The sequence below is a fragment of the Dendrobates tinctorius genome, unplaced genomic scaffold (genome assembly GCF_039654945.1).
Source record: "Dendrobates tinctorius isolate UK_male_01 unplaced genomic scaffold, ASM3965494v1 ptg000020l, whole genome shotgun sequence".
Lineage (NCBI taxonomy): Eukaryota > Metazoa > Chordata > Amphibia > Anura > Dendrobatidae > Dendrobates > Dendrobates tinctorius.
Window position 1 is genome coordinate 20,374,240 of NW_027361688.1, and position 13,305 is coordinate 20,387,544.

General features: G+C 43.1%; 1 protein-coding gene across 4 annotated transcripts in view; it reads left to right on the forward strand.

Annotated features, from left to right (window-relative positions):
* Nucleotides 1–1,142: 1,142 nt before the first annotated feature.
* Nucleotides 1,143–13,305, forward strand: part of ANKS1B (ankyrin repeat and sterile alpha motif domain containing 1B) — a 113,563-nt gene continuing 101,400 nt past the window's right edge. The window contains exon 1 of one of the 4 annotated variants that reach the window (XM_073567845.1): nucleotides 1,143–1,594. The gene's annotated coding sequence lies outside the window, so the exon portion shown is untranslated. The remainder of the gene's footprint in view (nucleotides 1,595–13,305) is intronic. The other 3 variants (XM_073567844.1, XM_073567847.1, XM_073567846.1) reach the window with 3 other exon arrangements.

A 13,305-nucleotide genomic window follows, 5' to 3' on the forward strand; every position in this document is an offset into this window, starting at 1 on the left:
TCAGTACAGCACCATATACATCATCTCACCTGTATATACTCAGTACAGCCCAATATACATCATCTCACCTGTATATACTCAGTACAGCACCATATACATCATCTCACCTGTATATACTCAGTACAGCACCATATACATCATCTCTCCTGTATATACTCAGTACAGCCCCATATACATCATCTCTCCTGTATATACTCAGTACAGCACCATATACATCATCTCTCCTGTATATACTCAGTACAGCCCCATATACATCATCTCTCCTGTATATACTCAGTACAGCACCATATACATCATCTCACCTGTATATACTCAGTACAGCACCATATACATCATCTCCCCTGTATATACTCAGTACAGCACCATATACATCTCCCCTGTATATACTCAGTACAGCACCATATACATCATCTCTCCTGTATATACTCAGTACAGCACCATATACATCATCTCCCCTGTATATACTCAGTACAGCACCATATACATCATCTCCCCTGTATATACTCAGTACAGCACCATATACATCATCTCACCTGTATATACTCAGTACAGCCCAATATACATCATCTCACCTGTATATACTCAGTACAGCACCATATACATCATCTCCCCTGTATATACTCAGTACAGCACCATATACATCATCTCCCCTGTATATACTCAGTACAGCACCATATACATCATCTCTCCTGTATATACTCAGTACAGCCCCATATACATCATCTCCCCTGTATATACTCAGTACAGCCCCATATACATCATCTCTCCTGTATATACTCAGTACAGCACCATATACATCATCTCACCTGTATATACTCAGTACAGCACCATATACATCTCACCTGTAGGACCCCAGTGCAGCATATACATCATCTCACCAGTTCTCTGATGCTGGAACATAGCACCTTGCACCCTCATCTGCCCACATCCCCCCAATGCCACACTGCACCCTTGTGCTCCCCCCCCTGCACACCTCCCACTCACCTTCACAGTCTGCTCCCCCCTACCCCAGCCCTTTCTGGCTTACATCCCCCATAACCCCTGCTCTGTGCATCCTTCCCTGCTCAGCCCTGCATCCCAGGCTATACACCAAGTCAGCCATTACCGTATTGTGTGGAGTATAAGCGCGTTCCTTGATTGACAGCCTATATCCATAGAAACAGAGCAGGCAGAGACACTCCAGAGAAGAAGCCTGGGCTGTGTGACGAGCCTCTGCCATATACGGCTCTGGGAATAATGCAATAGATGCTTCTTCTTTTTTTTCCTCCTTCTTCCATGCATGTGAGATCACTCAGTAACCTTATTCTATCAGAAGGGTAATGAGGATCTGGAGGGAGAGACTGTCACCCCAGCTCACGTGTTGCAGTGGGCTCTGAGCATCTCTCTCCTATGCATCCGATCTACAGCACAGCCCTGACTGATCGGGCAGTTTTGTAGCCCTTTTCTTTTTCCTTCTTCTATTTTTTGTATTTTCTGTATTTTGATACATTCTTTCTATAGTGTAAATATTTGGAATCCTGTGTGATCGACTGTGCCTGGCTGCTGAAGATCCTCTGCGATCTGTTGGATTATTTTTCATTCTCTTTGGGGGGTGGTAAGTAACATTGCAACATTCTGGGTCTGGGGGGGCTGTAGACTTGTGCAACTTTGGGGGGCTGATGTAGGGGCTGTTATTGAGGATGCATTGCCCTGATCCATCTGGACCTGCTCAGCAGGCAGGGGCTGCAGGCACAATATGATGGGGGGCTTCTGATTGCAGGGAAGGCTCAGCCTAAGCATGGAATATGTACAGATGTATACACGGGGGTGGGATGCAGAGCAGCTGCTGATGTCTGGTACAACATCACATCCACTTTGCTTGTGTATGTTACTGAGGGGGGGTGAGAGTGAATACCAAAAGGGATCTGTAGGATATGAAGGCCTCATCTGCATGCTGAATATTCTGCCCTTAAAGGGATATGTCCCCCTCAATCTATTAATATAAAATATGATGAGCACTTCATTTTGACTAATGCATTCCAATGGCTTTCACTTTTTTTTGGGCGGGTGAGATGAACACTTTATTTTCAGTAATGTATTCCAATGGCTTTCCCTTTTTGATTTAGGGGGGGGGGGGGGGGTGAGATGAACACCTTATTTTCAGTAATGCATTCCTATGGCTTTCACTTTTTTTTGGGGGGTGAGATGAACACTTCACTTTCAGTAATGTATTCCAATGGCTTTCACTTTTTTTTTGGGGGGGGTGAGATGAACACTTCATTTTCAGTAATCTATTCCAATGGCTTTCACTTTTTTTTGGGGGGGGAGGTGAGATGAACACTTCATTTTGAGTATTGTATTCCAATGGCTTTCACTTTTTTTTGGGGGGAGGGGGTGAGATGAACACTTCATTTTCAGAAATGCATTCCTATGGCTTTCACTTTTTTTGGGGGGGTGAGATGAACACTTCACTTTCAGTAATGCATTCCAATGGCTTTCCCTTTTTTTGGGGGGCGGGGTGAGATGAACACCTTATTTTCAGTAATGCATTCCTATGGCTTTCACTTTTGGGGGGGGGGTGAGATGAACACTTCATTTTCAGTAATGTATTCCAATGGCTTTCCCTTTTTTTTGGGGGGGGTGGGTGGTGAAATGAACACTTCATTTTCAGTAATGTATTCCAATGGCTTTCACTTTTTTTTGGGGGGGAGGTGAGATGAACACTTCATTTTGAGTATTGTATTCCAATGGCTTTCACTTTTTTTGGGGGGTGGGTTGAGATGAACCCTTCATTTTCAGTAATGTATTCCAATGGCTTTCACTTTTTTTTGGGGGGGTGAGATGAACACCTTATTTTCAGTAATGCATTCCTATGGCTTTCACTTTTTTTGGGGGGGTGAGATGAACACTTCATTTTCAGTAATGTATTCCAATGGCTTTCACTTTTTTTTGGGGGGGAGGTGAGATGAACACTTCATTTTGAGTATTGCATTCCAATGGCTTTCACTTTTTTGGGGGGGCTGGAGATGAACACATCATTTTCAGTAATGTTTTCCAATGGCTTTCACTTTTTTGGGGGGTGGGGGGGATTGAGATGAATACTTCATTTTCAGTAATGCATTCCTATGACTTTCACTTTTTTTGTGGGGGGGTTGAGATGAACACTTCATTTTCAGTAATGTATGCCAATGGCTTTCACTTTTTTTGGGGGGGGAGGTGAGATGAACACTTCATTTTGAGTATTGCATTCCAATGGCTTTCACTTTTTTGGGGGGGCTGGAGATGAACACATCATTTTCAGTAATGTTTTCCAATGGCTTTCACTTTTTTGGGGGGTGGGGGGGATTGAGATGAATACTTCATTTTCAGTAATGCATTCCTATGACTTTCACTTTTTTTGTGGGGGGGTTGAGATGAACACTTCATTTTCAGTATTGCATTGTAATGGCTTTTCACTTTTTTTGGGAGGGGGTGAAATGAACACTTCATTTTCAGTAATGCATTGCAGTGGCTTTCACTTTTTTGGGGGGGTTAGATGAACAATTCATTTTCACTAATGCATTCCTATGGCTTTCACTTTTTTTGGGGGGGTTGATGATGAAGAATATCACAAATACATTAGGACTCAGGCCCGATAGAGCGGGGAGTAAATTAATGTGCAGATGGGATGAATGTGCACATGGAGAATATTCAATTATTTGCAAATCCCATTAAGTTATCCATCCACCTAGATAGACGTTAGGTAAATATGAGCAGAGCTTGATGATAGGGTGTCACAGAAATGGGTTTTTTTGGCTGCTGTTTGCACCATCTGGATTAATATTCGCCACATTTAGGACTTTTGGAAAGTTCCCGTAGTTCTGTTGGGGTTATTGACTGAGCAATAAAGATCTTTGACGCCGAACTTTGATCCAAAGCGCTGGAAACAAATCACGAGGATGGCACTACAACCGTATTCACGTCATGTTATTTATATAGCACCAACATAGTCCATTGCATGGTACACACAGATTATAATTCTACACGTCAGCGTCTGTTCACACAATAGTATCCATATCCCAGTAAGCTCTCAATGGGGACAATGTAAGAAAAGCAGGTGTCCAAGGTATGGCTTTAGGATGTAGGAGGAAACTGGGGAACACGGAGGAACATACAAACTTCTTGGAGACGTTATCCCATGTTGGGTTTTGGGTACTATAAGGCTCCGTTCCCACAATGAGCTTTTGATGTTGCACCATTTCTGAACCCATTAAGTAAAATAGGTTTCTTACATTTTTTTTTCCAAAAATTCGCAACGTCAAAAACTCATCGTAGGGAATATTGGTATCCACCATGCCATCAATTTCACTTAAAGTCAAACTTTCATTTCTTAAATTGATATTTGTATGCACAATAGCTGATAATTGCTAGCTTGGTGTGGGTGCCACCACTAGGACCCCCACCGAACATCAGCCAGAAGAAGTTGTATGGGGTGGCTGGGCCATGCTCTCTGCCTCTTCAATCTAAGTCTATGAGACACCTTATTGTCGCAGCACCCAAAAAATCATTTAGAGGAGAACGTCCACCTCCGAGAACTTTTTTTTTTTTTTTTTTACTAAAATGCTTGAAAGTCATTTTTTTTGCAATTGGGTTGAATAAAAAATTTTGCACCATTTTGCCTTTTCCAAATTCTTTGTTACTATGCGCATTCAACTTTGATGTGGTCTGTGGTCATAAATCAGCTGAGAGGAGCTCAGAATAAAAAAACCTTTCAGACCATCACAGCGGGCTGACTGACAGATACTCAGTTAACTCATTCCGCGGCCAGCAACAAACAGCGCAACACAGAGGCTATAGAAGGCAAACGGTGAACATTTTTTAATGAAACCCAAGTGCAAAAATTATTTTATACCCTAATTACATGAATTTAACTAAGAGATTTTAAAAAAAAAATTGGGAGACTGAAGAGGCTGCAGCACTAGTTTAGCTTCACTGTATTTGTGCAGTAAACTGTAGCACTACCCCATTAAAGGGAACACTTTGGGCACTTGTCCCCAATAAAAATTATGTCTTTTTTTTATTTAGAAATCTGATAAAACAGTCATGAAATATCCAGAGTAGAAGCCATATGCAAATGAAGCTGGAAGTGCAGTGGAAGTCATTGCAAGCAGCCTAAGGGTACCATTACACGTAGCGATGCACCAGCAATCCCGACAATGATATGGATCGCTGGTGCATCGCTAAGTGGTCGCTAGTGAGCTGCCACACTGGCAGATCTCACCAGCGACATCGCAGGGGTCGGGGGTCGCTACTTACCTGTCAGACCCTCGAGGCGATCTTGACGTCCTCTCACCCGCATCCACGCGTCGCTCGTTGGCGCCACAGGAAGCCCAGCAGGAATCATCCGACGAGAAATGGCCCAGGCCGTTCTCGCGCGATCAGCGATCATCGCGGGGGAGCCGGTCGGAGGTAAGTGTCACATGTAGCGATATCGCTAGCAATATCGCTGCTACATCACAAAATCAGTGACATTACAGCGATATCGCTACGTGTAACGGGGGCTTAAGTGCATAGATACGACCCCAGCCTGATTTACATATGGATTCTATTGTACATTTCTCGTGACTGGCAAGTTGGATCTCTAAAATAAAAAAGTATAATTTCTATTGGCGTACAAGGGCCTATACCGCTATATCACTACTTCCATATGTGAAAACGTGCTGACAAGTTCTCTTTAAGACCCTTATGCTTAAAAGTGTATATATACTGGGAAAAGTCCACACCCTATGGGCTTGCTGTCCCCTTTCTTCCACTTTAAAGTATAGTTAGTGGTGAGAATTAATACTGACAATACACAATAGCATGGAGGTCTAGTGGCGCCCCCTGCTGGTTGGTGTTGCTAGCAAGCTATCCAAACATTCACCTCCTGCCATAGTGGTCTGAATAACTCCATGGCGAGTAACTACAATGAAAAACTCCAGTTTGCAGCGTTCTCTTTTGAAACTAGCCAAACTATACAAGTGCTAACAACACAGTGCCGACAGAAAACCTCATGATATTTTACAGCCTTCTTAGTTACTATTGGATGATTTTTTTTTTGTATGTTTTGTGTGGCATTGATTATAGGGTGTTTGGGCATGGACAAATCCGAGTCCCCCACCGGATGTGGGTTATCTGTCAAACTGACCTCAAAGGGTCAGGCTGCTGGGAACTCGGTGGAACGAAATATAAAGATGCTAATATTGGGCCACGTTCACACGATCAGTATTTGGTCGGTATTTTACACCAGGATGTGCGACCTATGTCGGGGTCAAAGTCGCTAATCAGCCCCAGAATAAGGACTCAATCAGACATCTGTATATCAATATCTGAGTATGGACCGCGATGTACATACTGGTCATGGCCGCCGTTCTCTTGACCAAAACATGTCAGCCTCATATATGCCTCTGAGGCTGTTGAGTTCATGCCGGGAGACCCAAGGTCTCAGGGGCAGACATATCATTGGTGCAACCACAGGGGCTCAAGAATTAAATGGGGCCCATTTCTACCTCCAAAGCAGGTGCATTTTTGCATTTTTAGGAGCTCTTGGGCAGCAAAGGGCCCAGGGGCCCTTATCTGTCTGTGTCCGCCAGTGCAAGGCCTGTCTGTATATCGCGGCCCGTACTTGAACTGTGTTACACAGACGTCTGAATTCGACCTAAGGGGGACCAGCTTTTATAATGTGTCCCATGTAAACATTCCCTAAGACATTAAAACTGCCCATAGCAACCAATCAAAGCACAGCTTTCATTTTTTCCAGAGCAGTTTAAGAAATGAAAGCTGAGCTTTGAATGGTTGCTATGGGTAAAAAAATGATCGTTTTGATAAATCTGTCCCACAGCAACCAATCACAGAGCACCTTTCATTTTTTGATAGCAGTTTCTGAAATGAAAGCTGTGATGTGATTGGTCGCTATGGGCAACAAAGATGGCCTCAGTGTGATACAGCTTTAATCAATATGCCCCATTGTGTTATATCTAGTACACAACCTGAAGCGATGGTGTGTGACTTCTTTCTTGTTCTTTCTGCCATACACCGCTCTCTTACACCCTGCGCTTGTCATAACACATTATTAAGAATATGTCAGTCTAAATCTAAAGTGTGCAAGAGTAAAATGCCTCTGGACCACTTTTTTTTAATGTACCCCCCCCCCATTTTTCAAGACAGTCAATAATTCAGGGTGTGTGAGGATAATATGTGCCAAATTCACCAAGAGGCATGCGCCTCTTAATGGTTTGGCACTTTTTATAATTGCCCTGTGCCAACTCAAGAAAGGTACTCCAGTCATGGAATGGAATTAGAGGCCATAATCATCATTTGCATTTTTTTTTGGCCACGTTCAGTATTTTACATCAGTATTTGTAAGCCAAAACCAGGAGTGAAACAATGAGAGGAAGAGTATAATAGAAACATGTCACGGGCTTGTCACATTGTCACGCCCTCTGATTGATGTTCCAGGGTGCGTCAATGTCACGGTAATCTGCCCTAAAATTGCAGTGTTGAACAATTCCCCCAGCATGTGCTGTGAGGAGTGTGGTCACAGAGCCGGTGACTCAAGCACACACAGTCAATGAAGCTGGGTACATACAGCCAGATGCAGTGTGCATGCGCAGAGAGCCACTCGTCACTGCGCATGCGTGGGGAGACACTCATCACTGCGCATGGGTGGGGAGCCACTTGTCACTGCGCATGCGTGAGGAGACACTCGTCACTGCGCATGCGTGGGAGACACTCGTCACTGCGCATGCGTGGGGAGCCACTCGTCACTGCGCAGTCGTGGGGAGCCACTCGTCACTGCGCAGTCGTGGGGAGACACTCGTCACTGCACAATCGTGGGGAGCCGCTCGCCACTGCGCATGCGTGGGGAGACACTCATCACTGCGCATGGGTGGGGAGACACTCATCACTGCGCATGGGTGGGGAGACACTCGTCACTGCGCATGCGTGAGGAGACACTCGTCACTGCGCATGCGTGGGAGACACTTGTCACTGCGCAGTCGTGGGGAGCCACTCGTCACTGCACAACACGAGTAGCCACTCGTCAGTGGCGGATTAAGTGGACTATGGGCCCGGGGCTGTTCATAAAACCTGGGCCCCTGTACCCCCCTTCCCACCTGAGCGCTGCGGTCCCCGTGCGGGAATTGACAGCCGTACGGACCGCAGCACTTGGTGGACCGCCACCATTCCACCACGTGTACCCCCCCCCCCCAAGTACATATGCGACTTGCACAGTTAGTCATGTACCCACGAGCTGCTCTCCCTAATGCTCTCAATGTTCAGTAAAAAACTGAGAGAAGCAGGATGAGAAGCTCGTTGTCACAGGACCATAACTATGAAAATCGCATATGAGTGAGGTGTCCATGTGATGAGTACTGGAACCTGCAGAGCTGAATCCTGACATTGCAGCTTCTGAATTCTCACAACGAATGCACTGCACACATTTAGGATTCTCCCTTGCCGATATACAGTCATGTCAACACAAGTATGTGATTTGTATACTTCTGGCCACATTCCAACTAGACGTGCCCGGCCTCGCTCCGTTCACTTTCATTGAGTGAGGCCACACATGTCTAGTCAGCATGTGACCGCATGTATGTAAATTACCAGCACGAGAGAATCCTGACAGCATTCAGTGAGCACTGTGAGAATTCAGAAGTCTGCAGTCACATAGAATGTCTGCAGACTCAGCACAGACCTGGACAAGCCCTTTAATGTTCCTAACAAATAAAAACATGAGAATTAGTCAATATCACAGGAGGGGGGGGGGGGAGGGAGGGAGATACTGGCATACTGCGGACCGCTGCATTAGGCGGCCGGGCGGCTCGACTGCGCCCCCCTGGATACGCCACTGCCCTGGGCCCCCAAAAAACCTTGGGCCCAGGGCGACCGCCCCATCCGCCCCTATTAAGATCCGCCATTGCCACTCGTCACTGCACAATTGCGGGGAGCCGCTCGTCACTGCACAGTTGTGGGGAGCCACTCACTCGTCACTGCACAATCGCGGGGAGCCGCTCGTCACTGAGCACTTCGCATGAGAGACAAATTACCCAAAAGGCATGTGTACACGTTGCATTTTTGTATATTTTTTGAGCAGTTTTGTCACAAATCTTTAAGGATTTCCTAATACCAGCAAAGTGTATGAGATCCCTGAGGAAAATGCGCAACAAAAATACAGTGTAAATAACGCAAGAAAAACACTGTAAGGCTATGTGCACACGTAGTGGAAGGTGCTGCTGATTTTTCCGCGTGGATTTGGAAAAATCTGCAGGTCAAAAGACCTGCATTTTACCTGCAGTTTGACACCTGGACAATGGAGCAGGTGTAAAACTGCTGCGGATTCAGCACAAAGAATTGACATGCTGCGGATTTGAAACCGCAGCAAATCCGCGCGGAAAAATCTGCAGCATGTGCACAGCGTTTTTTTATTTCCATTGAATACAATGGTACTGTACAATGCAGCAAAATCTGCTGCGGATCCGCAGGGCCCAAAACGCTGTGGATCCACAGCAGAATCTGCAACGTGTGCACACAGCCTAAAAATGCCCGTATATTATGCAACATTTTTCCTACCAACACATCAGAATTTTGCGCATACCCTTACTAAGTGAGGCGCATCTGAAAAATGGCGTGCACCTCCATATGCATCTCCACAAATCTTACTCCAGTCGGGGACTGAAGTAAGATTTCTGGCGTAAGGTACGCCACAGCTCGTCATGAATTAGATGAGATTTGGCATCACGCTCCTGTTACGCCCTCGTCCCACCCCAGCTCCATGAATTTTGGTGGAATCTGATGTGAAAACACCAAAAGTCTCAAAAACTTTGTGACTTTTCAAAGCGATTTACAGTTGTGGCCAAACGTATTGACACCCCTGCATTTCTGACAGATAATATTCAGTTTCTTCCTGAAAATGATTGCAAACACAAATTCTTTGTTATTATTATCTTCATTTAATTTGTCTTAAATGAAAAAACACAAAAAGAATTGTCCTAAAGCCAAATTGGATATAATTCCACACCAAACATAAAAAAGAGGGTGGACAAAAGTATTGGCACTGTTCAAAAAATCATGTGATGCTTCTCTAATTTGTGTAAGTAACAGCACCTGTAACTTACCTGTGGCACCTAACAGGTGTTGGCAATAACTAAATCACACTTGCAGCCAGTTGACATGGATTAAAGTTGACTCAACCTCTGTCCTGTGTCCTTGTGTGTACCACATTGAGCATGGAGAAAAGAAAGAAGACCAAAGAACTGTCTGAGGACCTGAGAAACCAAATTGTGAGGAAGCATGAGCAATCTCAAGGCTACAAGTCCATCTCCAAAGACCTGAATGTTCCTGTGTCTACCGTGCGCAGTGTCATCAAGAAGTTTAAAGCCCATGGCACTGTGGCTAACCTCCCTAGATGTGGACGGAAAAGAAAAATTGACAAGAGATTTCAACGCAAGATTGTGCGGATGTTGGATAAAGAACCTCGACTAACATCCAAACAAGTTCAAGCTGCCCTGCAGTCCGAGGGTACAACAGTGTCAATCCGTACTATCCATCGGCGTCTGAATGAAAAGGGACTGTATGGTAGGAGACCCAGGAAGACCCCACTTCTTACCCCGAGACATAAAAAAGCCAGGCTGGAGTTTGCCAAAACTTACCTGAAAAAGTCTAAAACGTTTTGGAAGAATGTTCTCTGGTCAGATGAGACAAAAGTAGAGATTTTTGGGCAAAGGCATCAACATAGAGTTTACAGGAGAAAAAAAGAGGCATTCAAAGAAAAGAACACGGTCCCTACAGTCATACATGGCGGAGGTTCTCTGATGTTTTGGGGTTGCTTTGCTGCCTCTGGCACTGGACTGCTTGACCGTGTGCATGGCATTTTGAAGTCTGAAGACTACCAACAAATTTTGCAGCATTATGTAGGGCCCAGTGTGAGAAAGCTGGGTCTCCCTCAGAGGTCTTGGGTCTTCCAGCAGGAAAATGACCCAAAACACACTTTAAAAAGCACTAGAAAATGGTTTGAGAGAAAGCACTGGAGACTTCAAAGGTGGCCAGCAATGAGTCCAGACCTGAATCCCATAGAACACCTGTGGAGAGATCTAAAAATGGCAGTTTGGAGAAGGCACCCTTCAAATATCAGGGACCTGGAGCAGTTTGCCAAAGAAGAATGGTCTAAAATTCCAGCAGAGCATTGTAAGAAACTCATTGATGGTTACCGGAAGCGGTTGGTCGCAGTTATTTTGGCTAAAGGTTGTGCAACCAAGTATTAGGCTGAGGGTGCCAATACTTTTGTCTGGCCCATTTTTGGAGTTTTGTGTGAAATGATCAATGTTTTGCTTTTTGCTTCATTCTCTTTTGTGTTTTTTTCATTTAAGACAAATTAGATGAAGATAATAATACCAAAGAATTTGTGATTGCAATCATTTTCAGGAAGAAACTGAGTATTATCTGACAGAATTGCAGGGGTGTCAATACTTTTGGCCACAACTGTATGCCAGTGTTCTGGAGTAATTGCACTAATGAATCAGGTCCCAAACACTAGAACACTAGACTAGATTAAAAAGGAGCAAATGCGATAATGAATTGGGCCCTATGCTATCCTTTAGGCTATTTTCATGGCGCCCAAAATTTTGAAACATTTCAGTTTTACCCAAATTTCTGCTGCAAACGGTGTGATAAATTGGCCACAGAAGGTCCGAAATAAACAAAAATCTCTGCAAATGAGGCGCAATCTTAAAGGTGCAACTTTTTGTTCCTCTCCTGTTCCTTCTGGACTCCTAAGAGCTTACATTTTAATAAGGCACAAAGCGGGAAAATGAATCATAATTTAGTTGCTATCACTATTTTTTTTTTTGGATTCTCATGGATATTGGGACGACTTAGTGTGAAAAGTGCACTTGGAAACAGGTCATAGATTCTCGGTGCATCGCATGAAATCCCCCCCATCAGCAGCAAATAGGAAGCTTATTCCTGATCCACTGATCCTATCATGACATCTTTGAAAAAAAATGACCTTGAAATGAGCGTTTTCCCTATTGTCACACAGTAAGAAGAGCGGCTTAACAATAGCAAAGCCGATAGTAGAGTGTGAGCTGCTGCAACGGCGATTTTTTTGCTCTTATTTTGTAGGGATTATGTCACGGTCGACGTTAATCATCTCCCTCTATACGTAGTAACCAATCACTCATTGTCACCCGCTAACGAGCGCGCGCGGTGATTAGTTTGTTTCACTGCGATTCTAAACGAGCGGCGCTAATCACCGTTGCTCTCTTTGGGGTCCCAGTTTTACGCTTCCGAGAGGTTCATTTACTTTTACAGTGTTCATTGTTTTCGGCGTGTTGATTAACCTATATGCGTCCGTCCGATGTCAGCGCCTCTCTGTGTACGTGTCTGTCTCTGCAGCCCTTAATATGTGACATGAGAATGGAGTTAACCGTCTCTATCACCTCTAAATGACCTCTTTTGTTTAAGCACCCTAGCGCCATTTCTACGCTCCGCACTCGAATTGTACATCAATTTCTATATAATTTATCCCTGGCTGCATCGTATTCAGTATTCTACTGTATATAAGACTTATATTTTTTATTGTGGGTTTTATCTGCACTTGTTCCATTGTTGTAGTTTATTATATATTTTATGCATATATTTATATTTATTTAATATTAATATTTTAATTTATATATTTTATATTTGTATATTTTATGCATATATATAAATATTTTAATTTATTATATCTTTTATATTTGTATATTTTATGCATATATATAAATATTTTAATTTATATATTTTATATTTGCATATTTTATGCATATATATATATAAATATTTTAATTTATTATATATTTTATATTTGTATATTTTATGCATATATATATAAATATTTTAGTTTATTATATATTTTATATTTGTATATTTTATGCATATATTTATATATATATAAATAATATATAAATATAATCATAAAATATGCAAATATAATATATATATATATATGCATAAATTATAAATAATATAAAATATATAATAAACTCAAATATTAATATATATTAAATATTTATTTCGAAATATTTTGTATATGTAGATTTTTTTACACTTTCATGTATACACATTTTAAAAGGAGGCGTCGCGTCAAACTCAGTTTCTGAATTGGTATTACGTTCATAGAAACACACAAATATTTTACCCAATGACATTCATATAACTAACTATGTAAATTAGCGCTACATTTTATTTTTTTTGTCCCATGGTGCATTGCCCTGGATTGTAAGGCTCCCTACGCCAGCTGGAGGTCTCCGCAAGGAGAAACACTGTCCCCGG